The sequence below is a fragment of the Muntiacus reevesi genome, chromosome 5 (assembly GCF_963930625.1).
Source record: "Muntiacus reevesi chromosome 5, mMunRee1.1, whole genome shotgun sequence".
In the NCBI taxonomy this organism is placed as follows: Eukaryota; Metazoa; Chordata; class Mammalia; order Artiodactyla; family Cervidae; genus Muntiacus; species Muntiacus reevesi.
Genome location: NC_089253.1, coordinates 99,340,010 through 99,355,859, shown reverse-complemented (window position 1 = coordinate 99,355,859; position 15,850 = coordinate 99,340,010).

The following is a 15,850-nucleotide window of genomic DNA, read 5'->3' as shown; positions in this document are numbered from 1 at the left end:
CAGTATGGTAAATGAAGCCTCATATTCTAGTTAAGCACATATCAGCCTGATGTGTGAAAAGCAAAAATTCCACAGAGATTACTTCAAAAGAAAAGAGAGTTTAAATGTCCAGAATGAAAATCAGGTATAGAGAGATTATATCAAGAAATGGGAGAATCAGCATTCAAAAGCAGATGACCTAGGCCAAGGCTTCAAAGTCTTAATCATTATGATGAATAAATACTGGGTTGGCCAAAAAGTTCATTTGGACTTTTCTGTAAGATGTTATGGAAAAACCCAAACAAACTTTTTGTTCAAATCAATGCTCTTTGAGTATTTGTTGAGGACCTACTATCAATCCACCATGGAAAACATCAGTGAATAAGACACAAAAGACCCCTCCCTCATTGCGTGAGCACTGAAGTGTATGTCTGTGGATGGAAAAGATAGAGAACAACAAAAATAATAAGTGATGTTAGAAGTTCGTAAATTCTATGGAAAAAATATAAACAAGTTAAGGAGGAAGGGGTCAGGTTAGGTGGGTTCTGGGTTTTAGTATGTTGATCAGATTGGGTCTCTTTGAGAAGGTGGGATGCCAGATGCAGAGGAGTTAGCCACAGGGCTATCTGAGCCCAGAGCATTCCAGATGGTAGGATGAGCCAGTGTAACTGTTCAGAGGCTGGAGCACCCTTGGTGTGTTTCAGGAACAGTAGGACCCTCAATGAGTTTTAAAACCAAGTATGCAGTTGATGAGGTCAGAGAAGCAATGGTGAAGGTGGGGAGATAGCTGGCGGGGATAAAGAGAGTGGTCCTGGCAAGGTTTTGGCCAGGGACATGGCCTGGCTCAGGCTGCTGAACGAGAACCGGCTGTTAAAGGGAAGTGGAGGAACAGGAGGTCAGTGGATAGACAGAGCCCTAATTCAGGTGAACAGTGATGAGTGCGAAGCTTGACTAATTCAATTAAAGACAAATTCTTTAAATTTTACTCCTATGGCCAAAGAACCAAACCTCTTTTGTCGGGGGTCACTTTTGTGTTATTTTGTGCAAAAGTACTGTGTTGGGGGGGAGTATGATGCTTCATGACAAAGAATTCCTATATGCATCATCCCATTTCATTCCCACCCCAACCTTGAGGTTCTTCTCCCACTTGACAACCAGAGAAACTGAGGCTCGAGAAGATGATTGGCTCATCCAATCCAGATCATATAGTTGATGAACAGAGAACTATATTCTCTGTTTTATTCTGTTGTGGTAGAAGAATGTTCTGATTTAATTATGTCTCAGTAGAAGCAAAAATATCCTGGTATTAAAAATAGCTAATTGTACCTGTGCATGTGCATGCTTAGTTGTGTCCAACTCTGTGACCCCACAGCCTGTAACCTGCCAAGCTCCTCTGTCCATGGGACTGTTCAGACAAGAATGCTGGAGTGGGTTACCATTTTCCCCTCCAGGGGATCTTCCCAACCCAGGAATAGAACCTGCATCTCTTGCATTCCCTGCATTGGCAGGCAGATTCTTTACCACTGCACCACCTGGGAAGCCCTACCAGATTCATTTTCCTAATCTACGTGGTCTATAGCTTTTAAGCTGCAAGCCCATCAGAATCCTTGAAATGGATTGTCCTTCTGAAGGCGTCTCCTAAACACACTTTCCATTTGCTTTTAACTTTCTGCAATATCATGCCTTAAGATTGAGAGTTTTGTCCTTGCTTTCATATAAAAATGTATGTGTATTATGTTCTGCTTAATTGGAACGCCTGCCTTTGCTGTTGCTACTGTTTGTTTTGGGGTTGTTGTTGCTGCTGTCCGACATCCTTGTTTTTCCTAGTTTGATTCAAATAACTTGATTATCTCTCTTTCAGAAGCTGAAACTTTGCTTGTTTTATAAGCAAGACTATGTTTGATAGTGAAGGATGTTTTATAAGGAAGACTATGTTTGATAGTGAAGGCTTGGGTGGTAGGCAGAAATGGCTTTAAATATCCAGAAGAAGATGCACACATTACTTGAGAGTATATGCCAAGGACAAATCCAGCTGTTTTCTGGAATTCCCATCACTATTTCTATTAACATATCACTACCTGGGCAATGAGCATTTCTTGTTGGGACAAATTACATAGTTGTGGTTTTCATTGCTATTTTCCTGCAGCGGGTGTCCCTCTCATCTCTGCACTTTCCTCTTTGAAGACAAAATAAACACAAAGGCATGACTTTTATTTTAAGCTACATTCATGATGTGTTAAAGTAACAGAGTTTAACTAAGTCAAGAAAAGTGAATGTGGAGGCTTCTGTAAGTTATTTGTCTCTGGAGGTGTCAGCCTTGTTAACACATACGTACCTTAGGCTGCGTCATCAGGAGGATAGTGTCTTCCTGCACATCTGTGATTCCTGTTTTCATCCATGGAAATTAATGCACTGTTGGAGAGAAGAGAATCACTGAGTGTGTGGATATTCAAATGAACTTTTAAGTGAGAATCCTTGCTATATAGAAGCGGAGAGGAAATGAAAAAGATAAGGAGGGAAAAGTGAGCACAGTTCAGGATGTCTTTGTGAAATAAACAGGCAATTCCAATGGAGTTAGCCATTTCTTGCCTGGATTGTTGTGATGGCCCATGACCAGGGCAGCCACCCGTCTTCATGGTCCCCTGATCTTTCCATTCTCTAAAATTAATCTGCCAAAATCACCACTTCTCTGGTGCCCTCCCTGACTTAATAGCCTCCAGGGAGGGTGTGGAAGCATGAATAGACAGAGCACAGAGGATTTTTAGGACAGTGAGACTGTTCTCTATGATACCACAATGATGGATACATGTCCTTATACATTTGTTCAAACCCATAGAATGCATATCACCAAAAGTGAACCCTACTGTGAACTATGGACCCTGGGTGATAATGGTGTGTTAAGTGTAGGTTCATCAATTGTAGCAAATATACCACTTTGGTAAGGGATGTTGAAGTGTTGATATTGGTAGGATGGGGGTGGTGTGCACACCTGGGGGCAGGGAGAATATGGGAATGTCTACCTTCTTCTCAATTTTGCTGTAAACCTAAAACTGCTCAAGGGAAACTAAGTCTTTACAAAAAACCTTCAGTGACACCGTATTATCTATGTATCAAACAATATTCTTGATCCCAGTCATCAAGGGCAGTGTGTAACAAGACTCTAACTTAACTCATCCAATACTGTTTAGTGTTCAGTTGTGTCTCCTCAACTACAGTCTAGTTAGTGGTTGAATCTAGTTGTTGAAGTCAAGGACAGTGCTCTCAACTGCATTTGTATATCACATTACTTACCATGATCGTGAGCACAGAGTTGACACACATTAAATCCTTGTGTTGACTTAAACTCATCAGAAGGAAAAGAAAAAGCTTTTCTTGCCTATGAGCTCTGGAAAAGAAGACTTCAGTATATCTTGGTGGCCCCTCTCAGTCCCTGGAGATCCATCAGCAGCCCCCCCAAAGGCATTAACACTTTGAAAAGTTGCAGGAGATGGTTGCCATGAATGATGCCTCTGGGTACCATCCCCTTCTTGGGTTCACCTGTTCATCCATCCTCCCATCAGCAAAGGTGTATGGAGCATTCACTTTGCTCTTAGCATGGAGTTGTGGTTCTGAAAAACACAAAGTCCTGCTCTTGTGGCGCTTGTGGTCTGTTGTGTATGTGTGTGTGTGTAAGAGGGAAGAGGGAGACAGAGCCAACAAGTCTTCTGACACTGGCAAATATCTGGCAAGACGGGCTGCACTAGGTGGAATGGTGACCCAAAAAAGAAATGTTCATGGGCTTCCCTGGTAACTCAGGAGACACAGGTTCAATCCCTGGTCCAGGAAGATGCCACATGCCTCAGAGCAACTAAAGCCCATGTGCCACAACTATTGAGCCTGTGTTCTAGAGCCCGGGAGCTACAACTGCTGAGCCCATGTGCTTCAAGTACTGAAGCCTATGTGCCCTAGAGCCCTTGCTTAGCAACAAGAGAAGCCACCACAATGATAAGCCCAGGCCCCATAACTGGAGAGTAGCTCCCACTCTCTGCAACTAGAGAAAAGCTTTCATAGCAAAAAAGACCAAGCACAGTCAAAAATAAAGAAATTAAAAAAATTAAAAATATGTCCAGGACCCAACCACCAGAACCTGTGAACATGAGTTTATTTGGAAGAAAGGTCTTTGTGGATTGATTACACTGAGGATCTTGAGACAGTTTCATTTTGGATTATCCAGATGGGGATAATCTAGTCATAAAGTGGAAATGGGAGAGGGAAGACATAGATGTGGAGAAGGCAGAGAATGCAGACAGTCACCAGGAGTTGGAAGAGATGAGGACAGGTTGTCCCATGGAGCTTTAGAGGGAGCTAAAACTCTTGCCTCCCGAGTTTTGGACTTCTCACCTCCAAAGAATCAATTTCTTTTTTTAAAAAAATATTTTTAAAATTTTATTTTAAATTTGATTTATTTGGTTTTTGACTGCACTGGATCTTCTTTGCTGTGAGTGGGTCTTCTCTAGTTGCAGTGAGTGGGGGCCACTCTCTAGTTGCAGTGGCTTCTCTTGATGCTGAGCATGGACTCTAGGTGAGCAGGCTTCAGTAGTTGTGGCCCACGGACTTTGTTGCCCCGCGGCATGTGGAATCTTCCCAGACCAGGGATTGAACCCATGTCCCCTGCCTTAGCAGGCGAATTGTTAACCACTGGACCACCAGGCATGTCCTAGAATCAATTTCGTTGTTTCAAGTCCCTAGCTAGCAGTGGTTTATTATAGCCATCTCAGAAAAGAAATACAGGGGACAAAATCACCTCTGATAAGGACCATTGCTTTCAGGTGAGAAAGTTTGGGGCCAGTCTGTGGAACCACTGGTAGGGTTGGGACCATAGTGAGTGAGGCCAGAGAAGAAGGCAGAGCCACAGCAAATAGGACTTGTGGGGTTTGTTGCAGGCGTGAGGAATGTTGAGCACAGAAGGTTTCAGGAAAGTCAGCATATATATTTAGCCTATTTTCCCCACTACCTTGTGGATGGTGTGTGTGGTGGAGTGAAGCAAAGCTGAGATTCCTTAGGATGGGGCTGCCATATAACTGGCTTCTGACCAGGTGAACCTTGCAGACTTTCCTCTCATCCAGGGCATTCTTGGGAAAAGCAGCCCAGGTGAACCCAATTCCTCCTCTAGTTATTCCAATGGCCAGGCTTTGCATTTGGCATTTTCAGTTCAGTTCAGTTCAGTTCAGTCACTCAGTCATGTCCGACTCTTTGTGACCCCACGAACCACAGCATGCCAGGCCTTCCTGTCCATCACCAACTGTTGGAGTTCACCCAAACCCATGTCCATCAAGTCGGTGATGCCATCCAATGTGATCCTAAAGACAAAAGGCTTTTTTTGTACTGTTCATGGGGTTCTCATGGCAAGAATACTTCAGTGGTTTGCCATTCCATCCTCCAGTGGACCATGTTTCGTCAGAACTCTCCAGTATAACCCATCTGTCTTAGGTTGCCCTTCACGGCATGGCTCATAGCTTCGTTGAGTTACACAAGACCCTTTGCCAACAAGGCTGTGATACATGAAGCATCACTGACTCAATAGGCATGGACTTGAGCAAACTCTGGGAGATAGTGGAGGATGGGGAAGCCTGGTGTGCTACAGACCATGGGGTTGCAAAGAGTCAGACACAACTTAACAACTGAACAACAACAATAACAAAGGCAAAAGACACCCCAGAGATGGTTAATTCATTGATTTCATGTTAAGATGAGGAAACTGAAGCTTAAAGGAGGAAATGACATGGACCTAACATCCTCAGGCTGGTAAGTGTTCACAGGCAGAGCTGAAACCTGCTCCTGCCCCTCCCCCTGTTCTTTCCTGGTGGGCTTTCATTCATTGTAGAGAGTGGCACATTGACAAAGGGTATCATTTGAATTTTGCACACCCCTCCTGTGAGATATGAACTTGTTGTTTAGTTGCTAAGTCATGTCAGACTCTTTGCAACGCTATGGACTGCAGCATGCCAGACCTCCCTGTCCCTCACATAATTCTTATTTTATAAATGCAAAATATTTATAAAATAAAAAATAAGGACCAGAGAGGTGAGGTCATTTTCCCAAGGTCACACAGCTTTCAAGGGGGCAGATGTGTCAATCAATCTTGGGTCTTCCATCCTTCCCAGAAATGTCCATTTCCCCTGTTGGGAATGACACAGCTACCTAAATCTTAATGTCTTTCAACATTTCTTTGCCTCCGGTGACTTCTTTCCAACTTACAAGTTTTCAATTTATGATTATATGGTGTTCCTTGCCCTTCAGGCAAATTCGATTTCATTGTCCAGATGCAAAACTATTTCACAGTGAAAGTTACAAGTAAAAAGAAAAAGAATAAGGAAGGAGGTTACTATAGGTTGTGTTGAATCTGAAAACAATTTCAGAGGTAATGTGGGGTCCATGAAACTTATGCATTTCCTGAGAGCTGAGAAAAGCTTTACCCTTAATTATTTTCCTTCCCAGTCTGTGTTGCATGCAATGTAGAGTAAAGATTCATATAAATAGGAAGCAGTGATAAAGCAGGAGGCCGGGAGATGTGATGCTAAGAGTGACAGGATATTTCTCACTCAGGGGAAATTAGTTGTGGATGCTCTGCTCTCATTTAGATCTGTATTTGGTCGAAAAGTGCTCCAGGGTCTCCTAACCTTACCCTTTCATCCTTGATAAGAGAGAAACTGCATTCTAAATAGATAATCTGAAATGCTATCACTTGCCTCTTGAGTCCTGCCTTGAGAAGAATGCACATGGTTATTAGAGAAAAACTGCCCCGTGTTTATTTATCCACTCTACAGATTTGATCATGAAATAGATATCAAGCCGTTTCTGTGAGACGGGCTTTGTGTGGGTGCTGGGGAAACAGTGAGCTCTCTGCTTATGGGGTTGTTCAGTGTGAAGAGACGAGAGATTCTGGAGAGGTGGGTGAATGCTGTGACACAGACTGGGGGACCCTGGTCAGCTCGTGATGCTAGGAGAACCAAGTAGTCCCCATGATGTCGAATAGAAGGGCTGGGGGCAGGGGGTAAAGGAGCCACAGTCAGAGCAGGCAGGATGCTGCAGAACCTAAAATCTCAAAGCCCTCCAGAGGCTAAATGGGAATGTGGGGCTGGAATAAAAAGTCCAAGACTTTGACTTCCCTGGTGGTCCAGTGGTTAAGAATCTGCCTGCCAATGCAGGAGACACGGGTTCGATCCCTGGCCCGGGAAGATTCCAACATGCTTCAGGGCAACTAAGCCTTTGGGCCACAACTACCAAGCCCATGCACCCTAGAGCCTGTGCTCTGCAAGCAGAGAAGACACTGCAATGAGTAGCCCTTGCACCACAATAAAGAGTAGCTTCTGCTTGCCCAACTAGAGAAAGCCTGGGTGCAGCAACAAAGACCCAGCACAGCCAACAATAAATAAGTAAATAAAAATAAAGATAAAGGCCAAGAGTCACTGGAGCTCAGTGGCAGTTGCTGATCAGGGCAAGGGCTCAGTGCCAGTCTCTGAACAGCAGGCAGGGCAGCGTCTCCTTGGTGCTGGGTGCCAGTGTATCTTTCCATGGGACTGAGGCAGGGCTACACTGCCTTGGTGCTTCAGCTTGTGGTACATGCAGCCAATGGAAGGGGTGCCTCAGGCTGGCTACAGGCTCCTCAGTGGTCAGCCAGAGTGGGGAGATGTGGTCAATAAGCTCTTCAGACTCCTGGCTTCTGGATGGAAGGTATGACAATAGGAAACGCTGCTGTTATCAGTCTGCCTGGCTGGCACAGCAACACCACAAACCTGGTGGATGAAACAGCAGAAATTTACTTCCTCACCACTCTGGAGGCTGGAAGTCCATGATGAAGGTGTCAGCAGGTTTGGTGTCCTCTGAGGACACCCCCGGTGGATCATGAATTTAGAGCACAAAGCTCTCTTGGAGCCAGAGACACAATTTATGGGAACTCGGATTTGCCTGAACTTGGCTGTGCCATCTTGCAGAGGATTTCAACACAAACCCAGCAGCTGGTAATGCTGATGCACTTGCTTCCTAATTGTTTATTTATGTATCTGTTTCTCTTGCTAAGGGCTTCCCAGGTAGCTCAGTGGGTAAAGAACCTGCCTGCAATGCCGGAGACACAAGAGATGCAGGTTCGATCCCTGTGTTGGGAAGATCCCTTGGAGAAGGGCATGGCAACCCACTCTAGTACTCTTGCCTGGATAATCCCAAGGACAGAGGAGCCTGGCGGGCTACAGTCTGTAGGGTCACAAAGAGTTGGACATGACTGAAGTGACTGAGCACTTCTCTTGCTAAACACAGGCTCCTAAAGGACAGACTTCAAGCCCAATACATAGTGGGAACAAACTGTGGAACTGAACTTGTTGTATTTGAAGTTGAGTTGGTCTCTGTACCTAGAAAGAAGGGTGTGAAAGGGGATGCTTAATTGGAGGTCAAGTGCCAGAGAAGCCAGACAAATATCGGCCTTTGGACCCCATGTTGCCCTGACACTGGACCCTGTGACCCTGTCTAGCAGGCATGCTGCTGATCCTAAAAATCCAGCCAGTATGCCAGTTCCTTTTCTCACCAGCCAAGTCCAGGGATGTTCTTTTCAGGCCTAATTAATTGAGATGTGAAAGGAAGGAACAGTCATGTGCTGACCCCTTCCCCTCAGATTCTCTCCAGATCCTTTGCTTCCCTAGGAGAGAATTGGGGAGGGGAGGTCGTTCTTGGCTGACTGCCCATTGGTGGAGCTGTGCTGTGTCCTCCCGAAACTAAAATGAGTCTGGGGCTGCAGCCTCAAGGGGGAGGCATCCTGGTTGGAGCTCATTCAGCACATCCCATCAATCTTCTCTATGTTCTTTGTGTGACAGATATTACCAACCTCTCCATTTTCCCAGCAGTCACTGAAAAAGAAAAGCCACCAGGTAGAAAACAGGAAGAAAGAAAGATAGTGGGGAGAGAAGGGAAGAAAGAGAGAGAGAGAAAATGAATCTGTGTGTTTCTACCCACTTGTGAGTTTACTGAAATGTTAGCCTTTGTACAAAGGAAAACATTTCACGTTTCTGCTCCCTGATGGGTGAAACTCAACAGATCAGGAAAATAAATTAAAAGAGAGACCGCCCTTGTCACATTTTATGTGTGCAGATAATTGAAAGAAAGTGAACAAACAGAGCAAGTGAACTGTACATGTAATAGCTTACAAGATAGAACATTTTTTTTTTTAACGAATAAGATTCAGAAACCATGCCAATTACATTTTACAGCAGTTAGTAAGTCTGTCTCTTACTTTTATTTTCTTTCTGCTGGCCATAACTGAATTAGTACCTTCTGATTCCAAGCTTTTTCCCTTTGGCCAAAAGTTTAAAGAGATTCCACCTATCTCCTTATTTCCTATCTTCCTTCATGTAGCTCTGAGCACAGACTTATTGTCTCTTTTTCCAAATTTGAGGGCAAGTGACTGGTGCCCCTCCATTTAGCCATCAATGGGGACTTGCTCCCACCTGTAATCTGCTACAGCTCATAACCAGGCTGGGCGACTTGTTCTCTATGCAAGGTGGGAATGTCACCCTTAAGAAAAAGAGTCTGTTGGTGTATTTTTCACCATTATGAGGTCATTTTTTTCATTTAAAAAAATCTGAGATTATTTTTTTCCTGCTTCCTTACTCATTTGGTTGTTGCATGTTAATCCTACAAAGATAAATATTAATGCCGCATGCCTTGCCTGAGCAGGCCTTTGGGGGAGGTTGGTGCACCTGTGTATAGAACATCTGAACTTCCTGCCATTAAGATGATAATCAGGCTAACCTCGAGTGAAGGCATGTTGTTTGGAGTTATTCTTTGAGTAGCCAGAAAGCTGTGGATCCCTCTTCTGACTGCCTCTGAAGTCAACTGTTTCTTCTTTCATGAAAGCCTTATTGGGGGAGGAGGGTGGTGATCCTTATGTTAATACCATCTGAGCTGATCGTGCTATCAACCCTTAGATACAAATAGAGTATAAAGCACTTATGTAATTCTGAACAGAACATCTTTAAATAAGGATCAGCAATCCAGATTGTCCGGAGGGTAGGGAGGCAGCAGGAGAAACAATGACTCACCGAGGAAATGTCACTGGTTAATGACGAAGCTAGAATGGCAGCCTGAGGACAGAGTAGGAAATGCTGTCACCCGGCCTCCTCTTGGCCAGACAGCGTTTGCACCCGTTCCTTTCTATCAGTCAATCAGCCAGTGCCGAGATGAAATGGATCTTAGAAGCTATGTAGTTTCACCTCCCAAACACCTCAAACTAACTCAGGGTGGAAGAAAAACCTCCAGCACATCAGATGCATGTGTGATTGTGTTCTGCCTGAATCTCTCCAGTTACGGGGAATGCAACACTTTTCATGTCAGACTTTTTGATTGTTCAGTTCAGTCGCTCAGTCGTGTCCGACTCTTTTCGACCCCATGAATCGTAGCACGCCAGGTCTCCCTGTCCATCACCAACTCCTGGAGTTTACTCAAACTCATGCTCATCGAGTCGGTGATGCCATCCAGCCATCTCATCCTCTGTCGTTCCCTTCTCCTCCTGCCCCCAATCCCTCCCAGCATCAGGGTCTTTTCCAATGAGTCAACTCTTTGCATGAGGTGGCCAAAGTATTGGAGTTTCAGCTTCTGTATCAGTCCTTCCAATGAACACCCAGGACTGATCTCCTTTAGGATGGTCTTGTTGGATCTCCTTGCAGTCTTCTCCAACACCACAGTTCAAAAGCATCAATTTTTCAGCGCTCAGCTTTCTTCACAGTCCAACTCTCACATCCATACATGACCACTGGAAAAACTATAGCCTTGACCAGATGGACTTTTTTTGGCAATGTAATGTCTCTGCTTTTTAATATGTTATCTAGGTTGATCATAACTTTCCTTCCAAGGAGTAAGCGTCTTTTAATTTCATGGCTGCAATCACTATCTGCAGTGATTTTGGAGCCCCCAAAAATAAAGTCTGACACTGTTTCCGCTGTTTCTCCATCTATTTCCCATGAGGTGATGGGACCAGATACCATGATCTTAGTTTTCTGAATGTTGAGCTTTAAGGCAACTTTTTCAGTCTCCTCTTTCACTTTCATTAAGAGGCTTTTTAATTCCTCTTCACTTTCTGCCATAAGGGTGGTGTCATCCCCATATCTGAGGTTATTGATATTTCTCCCAGCAATCTTGATTCCAGTTTGTGCTTCTTCCAGCCCAGTGTTTCTCATGATGTATTCTGCATATAAGTTAAATAAGCAGGGTGACAATATACAGCCTTGACGTACTCCTTTTCCTATTTGGAACCAGTCTGTTGTTCCATGTCCAGTTCTAGCTATTGCTTCCTGACCTGCATACAGATTTCTCAAGAGGCAGGTCAGGTGGTCTGGTATTCCCATCTCTTTCAGAATTTTCCACAGTTTATTGTGACCCACACAGTCAAAGGCTTTGGCATAGTCAATAAAGCAGAAATAGATGTTTTTCTGGAACTCTCTTTTTTTATGATCCCGCGGATGTTGGCAATCTGATCTCTGGTTCCTCTGCCTTTTCTAAAACCAGCTTGAACATCTGGAAGTTCTCGGTTCATGTATTGCTGAAGCCTGGCTTGGAGAATTTTGAGCATTACTTTACTAGTGTGTGACATGAGGGCAATTGTGTGGTAGTTTGAACATTCTTTGGCATTGCCTTTCTTAGGGATTGGAATGAAAACTGACCTTTTCCAGTCCTGTGGCCACTGTTGAGTTTTCCACATTTGCTGGCATATTGAGTCCAGCACCTTCACAGCATCACACTTTTGATTGATAGAGAGTACTAATAGTTTGAAACTTACTTCTTTGTAGTTTTGACTGAGAACTGTTTGGTTGAAAGTGGTAGGGAGGACTTCCCTGGTGGTCCAGTGATTAAGAATCTCCCTGCCAATGCAGGAAACATGGGCTTGTTCCCTGGTCCAGGGAGATCCCATGTGCCTCAGAGCAACTAAGCCTATGTGTCACAACTACTGAAGCCCAGGCACCATAGAGTCCATGCCTGCAACAAGAGAAGTCCCTGCAGTGAGAAGCCTGCACACCGCAATTAGGGAGAAGGCTCTGCTCGTTGCAACTAGAGAAAGCCTGCAGAGAGCGAAGAAGACCCAACACAGCCATAAATAAGTAATTAGATAAATTAGGTGGCACAGTAGTAAAGAATCCACCTACCAATGCAGCAGATGCAAAAGATGTGGGTTTGATCCCTAGGTCGAGAAGATTCCCTGGAAGAGGAAATGGTAACCCACTCCAGTAATTCTTGCCTGGAGAATCCCATGGACAGAGGAGTCTGGTGGGCTACAGTCCCAAACTAATTAAGCTTAAAGGGAAATTTTTCTGGTTCACATGCTTTCAAGACTCCAGGTAGGATGGGCTTCTGGTGCAGCTTGAGTCAGGATCCCAAAGGTATTGTCAGGCCCCATCTCAGAACTATTTTGCCTCCTAGATGACTCCATTCTCAGGCTCTACTTCATGGCCTCTGATAAATTCAGGCTGATTTTTTTTTTTTCATGACATCAGACCCATGACTCCTTCCTAATTTAGGGGAAGCCCATTAGCCCAAACTGGGCACATCCTCAATAACTGTTACCCATTAAAGTGAAAGGAACACAAGAGAGTTAGGTCTTCATATCTGTCAAATTCATTTTGATACATTATTTTGAATATTAGTTAAAATTCCTCTTACAAAGGTGTTTCATTTGTATATCACCAGTCACAAAATACATAAAAAGCAATATATCTCATTGGCCCAAACTGGATAATATATCCATTCCTTAATGGCTTAGTTTGGGTTAAGTGTATCCATAAAGCCTGAGAGTAGGACTATAGGTAGTTAATTTGGGAGGTGGGGCCAAGGAAAGGAGGAAAAGGAGTAAAACTTATGTTACTGAGCTGGTTATTGCCATAAACAAACAAGGCTCGGTCCCAGTGAGGACCAGGACCTCCTGAGAAACTGTGTAGAATGTGTCTGAATTGCTCCTCTGAAGGAGAGGGCAATGGGTCATTGATACTCCATCTCCCATCCCCGTTGGTTGAGGATTATCTGTAGAAGCCACTTGCACCCCTTCCCCATGCCGCTCTGAGCTGCCCTCAACTCAGACTGAAGGAGCTGTGATAGGGAGTGGGCTTCTGAAAATTACCTGAGACAGAAATGCAGAGAATGCAAAAATGCACAGCTGGTACCTGATGAGTGATGCTACCAGTGTCCTGGGAACTGGGGCCCCAGCTTAGATGAGATCACAGGTGGGCCTAGGGCACAAAAACTGTCTGCCACTGCAGACCAGGGATGGTGGCCTGGAGCACGGACTGAGTTGCTTGCTTAAACCTTGATCATGGGCTGTGTCCTTGAAGCTAGGAATAGAAGGTGCCCAAACTACATGTGATGAAAATGCAAGAAAGCATTACTCAAGAACAAAATCAGGAAAAAAAAAAAAAAAAGATGCCTGGTTACTATATCCAGACAAAGGAAGGAAGCATGTTGGGTAACAAAATTGAAAAATCTCCACTGTACTTCTGTTGAGCCAGAAATCTGTTTTCTCACAACTTCGGCCATCAGTTAGAATGAATGCTGACTCTGAAGAGAATATAGAATCAACAGTGTTTTTTTTTCCCCCTTAAGTGACAGCCCTTAAAGTATTAGGAGATAGTTAGCATATCTACATTTGGTCTTCTTTTTTCTAATCCAGTTCAGACACACTTGGTTTCTTTAACTGTTCTTTTTGTTGTTGTTGTTGCACCATGCAGTGTGTAGGATTTTAGTTCCCTGACCAGGGATGGAACCCATGCCCCTTGCACAATCTTAACCACTGGACCACCAGGGAAGTCCCTAACTGTTCTTTATATGACATGGCTTCTAGGACCTTCTGTGATCCTAGGCAACCCCCTCCCAACATCCCCATCACTAGGCTTCTTAACCTGTTATTCCATCAACTAAGCACAGTGGGAAGGATGGAATCATATCCATCATAAGAATGGATATGCACAAGATAACCCTGGGCAAAGATATTGTGGACATCCTGTGATGTCACTTGAAGAATATTCTATGATGTTCTAATTATCTGAAAGAAGAGGACCTACATATGACTCTCTATTAATTGGAAAATACTTTTCTTCTGCATTACCTAGTAATAGCTGTTGTTGTTTAGTCACTAAGACGTGTCCAACTCCTTTGCGACTCCATGGACTGTAGCCTGCCCATCTCCTCTCTCCACTGGATTTTCCCAGGCAAGAATACTGGAGCGTGTTGTTGCCATTTCCTACTCCAGGGGATCTTCCTGACCCAGGGATCGAACCCACCTCTCCTACATTGGCAGGCAGATACTTTACCAGTGAGCCAATCTGGCTAACTCTTTGACTGTTATCAAAGCTTTATCTCTAGGTTGACTCATTTGGTACAGTGGAACTCAGCGGACAAATGCTGGTTTGACCTCCCCGGTGTCAGGGGACAGAATCCTGAATGACCTCTGTGGAGCCAGCCCTACTTTCGTGTTCAGCGGGTGAGGCTTGGACAGACAAGTGGTGAAATGTGTGGTCTGCTCTCGGCCACTGTCCTCTTGCCCCTCTCCAAAGAGTTGGTTGAATGGTGAGCTAGTGATTCAGGCCTGGCCAGTTGGTACAATCCCATCACTGGCCTCCACCATGTGGAGGGACTCACAGACTCACGGTGGTACATTTGGAATGCCTCTGAAGATGTAGGCCTGGAGATGCTGGCAGCCACTTGCTACCACATGGAGCCTGAGAATGAAGACACAAAGAGCAGCATGCATCGGCGGGAAGCCAGCTTAATCACATCCTTTTGGCCTCTGAGTCCTGCTGGGTTTGAATATCCAGTGAGGGTTATTCATCATGCAAGACAATACATTTCTTATTTCTGCTTCTGTTACAAAGTGAATCCTAATTAATACAGTCATGCCATTAAGATATTTAATAGATTGTATCAAATAGTGGGAAAATAACTGGTTTTAAATCACATGTGCTAGGACTTAGCCTGGTGCCACCACTGTCCAGCTAGAGATGGAATCAAAGCCAATTTTCTTATCTCTGTGACTGGGGTCCCATTTTCAAGAAGGTCAAACCCAGATAATATAAAATGGTAAAATGAAGTAAAATGAGAGAATATGGGTATGGCTGCCTATATTCATTAAATGACACCATCAAAGAATTCATCTAATAGGTCAGTATGGTTAGAGCAATAGCTTCATGAAAGCATAGCCTAAAAGGAGCATCCCTGGATGCTGCAACTATGGATGTTCATAGGACATTCTGCTGAGCAATCCACAAGGCATTTTAGAGGGATTATTTCATTTAATCTCAACAACCCTGTGAGGCAGATGCTACTGTAATTCTTACATCAGATATGAGGAAACAAACTCAAAAAGATCAAGGGATCAGTCCAAGGTCACCCTGCCAGGACACAGTAGAGTTAAGGTTTCCTGCAGACAGGCTGACTCCGCATCAGCTCCTCTTGGCCCTTACTGTAGATCACCATTTCATCTTATGAGAAGGTCCATGAGTAATGATAGAAATCTGTGTTTTTGACAGTTGGGGTGCCCAGACACCATGCTGCAGGTGGATAAGGTACACATTCATGCCTTTGTTTTCAAAGTAAGATGATAACAGCATGTCCTTTCCTGAGTGACTCACCTCGGGCTTTTCAGCTTCGAGGCTTCTGTCTTCATGGTGCTCTTGACGTGCACTGATCATCTCCTGCCCAGTTTCACCCTGCTTAATTTTTTTCACTTTTAGAAAAATGTGTTTTTTAATTGGAGGGTAATTGCTTTACAATGTCGTGTTGGTTTCTGCCATACATCAACATGAATTATAAGCTATTCTATAAGCTATATCAATATGGCTTATATACGTTCCCTCCCTCTTGAACC